The following is a 4,520-nucleotide window of genomic DNA, read 5'->3' on the forward strand; positions in this document are numbered from 1 at the left end:
AGCTGGCCGTAGGTAAAAGGGATTTGAGGGTTAACTGTGTGATTTTGTTCTGCTATGATCCTACATTCCTCCTTATACAAGGCCAGCCATTTGATGAAGAGGGGACTGGGGAGGACGGCCCTAGCCATATCAGTCCAATCCCTAGGGACACAGGGGTGGTGGGCGAGGTTCTCCAGTAAAGCCTCAGCCCATGGTGAGTTGGCGCCGTCCTGGAGGATTGTTTGCCTTAGTTCCTTGAGGTCCTTAGCCTCCCACGGATACCAGTCTGCTGGCCTCTGTGGCCCTGGGACTAAGTTGACCGGGAATGCCCTGCATGGGGTGGTGGATGGGTGCTGCACCCTCACTGGAAAGGCATCAGTGTACACTGGCTCTTCCGAGGCTGAGGGGCCGGGGGGGGGCACTGCCTCCTCCCTTCCCCCCAGCGAAGAGGCTCACACTGATCAACCCGCCGATAGGCTGGGAGCCTCCTGAGATCTTCATCCTTGTCAGGGAGTGGGGGGCCCCGATCCGTCTCCTCAGGCTCGCACCCGGTATCCCCTTTTTCCCGGGCCTCAACTGTCAACTGAGCTTTAATATCCACTGCTAGCACATCAACAGGGTCCCCTTGGGCCCAGGGCTCCTGTCTTTCCTTGTCAAACATGGCCCAATCGTCCTCATTTCCTCACTCTTAACCCCCTGCCTTTGCCTCCCCCCCTTTCCTTTTGTAAGTTGAGGGGAGAGAGGCATCTCTGGGTGGAAGATGCCCTTAAGGGCGGCCATCATGGGATAGAACCCTAGTGGGCGTTCCACCCCAAAGTGCCTCTCCCGTTCTCTCGCCAGCCCCAACCCTTTCCCACGTGTCCCAGGAGAATAGGTTGGCCATGGGGGCCAGTGGAGCCAAGAGAAGTACCGTATCCCAAACGTGGCATGCCATGGTGTCTGAAAGCTCCAGCCCGCGGCTTTTGAGCAAATATCATAGGGCTTTCACGGCAGGCTCATTTCTTCCTGAAGTTGCGTTACCCATACTAAGGGTTTCACTTATCCCGAGATCCCGATTGGCCTCGACTGAAACTCTGCACTAGTTCCTCACATGGGGCACCAGATGCCATGGTCTCTGAACCCCTTCGTCTTGGGCTGAGGAACGAGAGGCTGTGGTGATGGGGGTCGAGAAGGGGGAAGTGCACTGCCTGCCCGTTTTGCCAGCCCTTCTCTCTGAGGACAATCAGACGTGGCAGCGAGTCGCTTCAAGCAGGAAACTCATTTACTGGCAAGGCTGATCAATATTTAAGAGCAAAAGCCACAGGTATTAGCATAGGCGGGAAAGCCATCATCTGATCAGCTTAGAGGTCACATATGCCATGCAGGCTCTTCTCATAGTATAATATATTGTTCACGAGGTAATCACACGTCCTTTACTGGCTAGGCTCCAACCAGTATTACTTCCTCTTTTTGTGGTGCAGCCAAGCTGGCCAGCTGGCTCTGCCTTCACCTCAGCTGCTCGGCACCATCTTGTTACCACACCTCCACAGTTACCTTCAAATTCCTGAAAAAACAGGAACCTATAATAGCCAAAACAATCTTGAAAAAAAAATGACATTGAAGAACTTGCATCTCTTAACTCAAAACCTTACTAAAGTGCTGTAGTTATCAAGACAAGGTGACACTGGCATAGGATAGACTTACCAATTACAGAAATAGAGTTTTGATTCCAGAAATAAATCCAGGTATTTAGGGCCATGAATTTTCACAATCATCAATGGGATTAAAAAAAAATCTATTCTGTAGTCCCAGCACTTGGGAGGCAGAGGCAGGTGGATCTCTGTGAGTTCAAGGCCAGCGTGGTCTACATAGTGAGTTCCAGGACAGCTGGGGCTACAGGGAGACCCTGCTTCAAAAAGACAAAAAAACAAAAACAAAAACGACACACCAAAAAAAAAACCCATAATCTTTTAAATAAACAGGGGTTAAATTAAATGTCTATCAAGAATATATAAAGAACTCTTCATGGGCTGGAAGCACAGTTTAGTGGCAAAGCACTTGCTTATAGGCACAAACCCCTGGGTTCCTGACCTTCATGGAAACACATTTCAACTCTTAAAAACAAAGGATCAACTCATGCTTTCCCCTGCCCCTGTCGCCAAGCTTTCCAGATCAATAATGAAAGGATGAGTTGAGTAAAATATAAGCAAAGTATCTGAATAGGCATTTCTCCAGAGAAAATACATAAATGGCCAATACTTACATGAAAAGATGATCAGCTTCCGCCACAGAAAGACAAATCAACGACCTGAAACACCATTTCACACCCATTAGGATGGATAATATTAAAAAAAAATAAGCCAAAAATGCACAAATCTGTCAAGATGTGCAGAAATTCAAAACCTCATGTATTGCTGCTGAATGAGAGGGGTACAGTCCTTTTAAAGTAAAGCCTATGAGGTTTTTAAAAAGCTAAAACATGGTCTGGAGAGATGGCTCAGAGGTTAAAAGCACTTGCTGCTCTTGCAGAGGACCCCACTTCAGTTTCCAGTATCGACATCAAGTGGCTCACAACTGCCTATAACTCCAGCTCTAGGGGATCCAATGCCCTCTTTTGGCTTCCAAGGGCATCTGCACACATGTATGCATACCCACATACATACACATACATATAATTTAAAAATTAAAAATATTATCTTTTTGAAAAGTTTAAACAGAGTTACCCTATGATCTGATCCTTCTACTCCTACTTATATTCCCAAGGGAAGTATAAATGTCTTCACAAAAATTTATACATGGGGGCTGGAGAGAGTAAAATGCTTATTGCATAAACATGAAGCACTGAACTGGGATCTCAGCACCCACTTAAAAGCTGGGCATGGCAGTGTACTCCTGTAACCCCAGTGCTGGGGGCAGGCAAAGACAGGTGGATCTTAGAGACTTACTGGCCAGCCAGCCAGCCTAGCCAAAACTGTGAGATCCAGGTCAATGAAGGACCCTGAGTCAAAATATAAAGTTGAAAACAATAAAGACACTTAATGCCTACCTCTGGCCTCCACATGCCCCACCACATTATATGTGAATGTTCTTAGCTGCAATATTTATAATAGTTAAAAGGTGGAAACAACCCAGCAATGTCTATGAACTGACAGGTGGAGAAGCATATTTGGTACATCTGTATTATGGGGCTGTATTTTTCTACACAAAGGAATGATACATTGCAGCCACAGATACTAACACATGTGAACCCTGAAAACATTCTACATGAAAGCTTACATCTTATCAGATTTCATTTACACAAAATAGGTCATTCTACAAAGAAAGAAAGTAGATACTTAGGGTCAGGCTGGGGTACGATGGGTAGTTGGAAGTGAGGGTTAAAGGGCACAGTTTCTTTTGGGATGATGAAAATGTTCTAAACACATCAAAGAGATTATTGCAAAACTGTGGCTATCCTGTAAACTACTGAGCAGTACATATTAAAGGGGTGAATTATATGATGCACAAATTAAATGTTGATAAGGCTATAGCAAGAAAAAATAGAAAATAGAAAGAATACTGTACCAGATAATGTAGGCTGGATGTGTTAAGTTCAGGAGTGCTTCTGAACTTCTCGCTGCCTTACTTTCTCCATAAGAAATGTAGGGAATCGTTTCTACCTCATGGGGTTGGAAAGATTGAAATGTAATACCGAAAATTAATGGAAACTTTTCTCTGTTATGAGGTGAGATGAAGGAATGTGGTTTAATTAGTATATCTATTTAGAAATAAATGCATAAATGGGGGGTTGAATTAAAAAATTGAGCCTGTCATAGAAATCATTTTATAGTCATGTAAACCTATGAGTTTTAGTGGCACCTTTAAAAAGATACTATCTATAGTGACCACATACATCTTTTTATTTTTAAATTTAATTTTTATCATTTTTATTTTATGTGTATGTTATTATGCCTGCATGTATGTAAGTGCACCATGTGCGTGCAATACCCATGGAGGCCAGAAGAGAGGGTCAGACCTCCTGGAACTGGGTTTACAGATAGCTACAGCTGCCGTGTGGGTGCTGGGAAAGGAAGTCGGGTCTTCTGCAAGAGCAGCCAGTGTTCTTAACCGCTGAGCCATCTCTCCAGCCCCTACTTTTTTTTTTTTTTTTTTCAGTTATGAACTGTGCAGTCCTTGCTGGCGTGGAACCCACAGAGATCCGCCTGCTTCTGCCTCCACAGTGTAGTGTTGGGATTAAAGGCACGTGCCACCACATATGGGATAAAACAATAGCATGCGAAGTCTGACTTCTGAGCCTCATTTATATTTTCCTCTTCAGTAAAATGCAAATCAAGTGCAACAAGTTAAGGTCTATGCAATGGAGTAGAAACCACCTCACCAGAATACAGCGAGACACACAAATACTGGAATTTAGGCCATGTAGCTATCTCCAAACCTCAGGGATTTCTATTCCGGTTCAATTTCTTTCTTAACGAACCTCTCTCCTAGTTTGACCCTCAGGACTGCCGTTGCTGCAGTCTCAGGCGCATGCTCCGAAGCCAGCTGACCTTTGCGTCTGCGTT

The 4,520-nt window shown here is 44.9% G+C and overlaps 1 long non-coding RNA gene across 1 annotated transcript; it reads right to left on the reverse strand.

The window, feature by feature from the left end:
• Nucleotides 1–1,234: 1,234 nt before the first annotated feature.
• On the reverse strand, nt 1,235–4,460 carry LOC103747993. The gene is made up of 4 exons (XR_607877.3): nt 4,337–4,460; nt 3,523–3,613; nt 2,222–2,266; nt 1,235–1,522 (listed from the first exon to the last, which is right to left on the reverse strand). It is a non-coding gene; the product is annotated as an uncharacterized LOC103747993 (long non-coding RNA).
• Nucleotides 4,461–4,520: the final 60 nt, after the last annotated feature.

The sequence above is a fragment of the Nannospalax galili genome, unplaced genomic scaffold (assembly GCF_000622305.1).
Source record: "Nannospalax galili isolate Female #2095 unplaced genomic scaffold, S.galili_v1.0 scaffold43, whole genome shotgun sequence".
Classification (NCBI taxonomy): Eukaryota; Metazoa; Chordata; class Mammalia; order Rodentia; family Spalacidae; genus Nannospalax; species Nannospalax galili.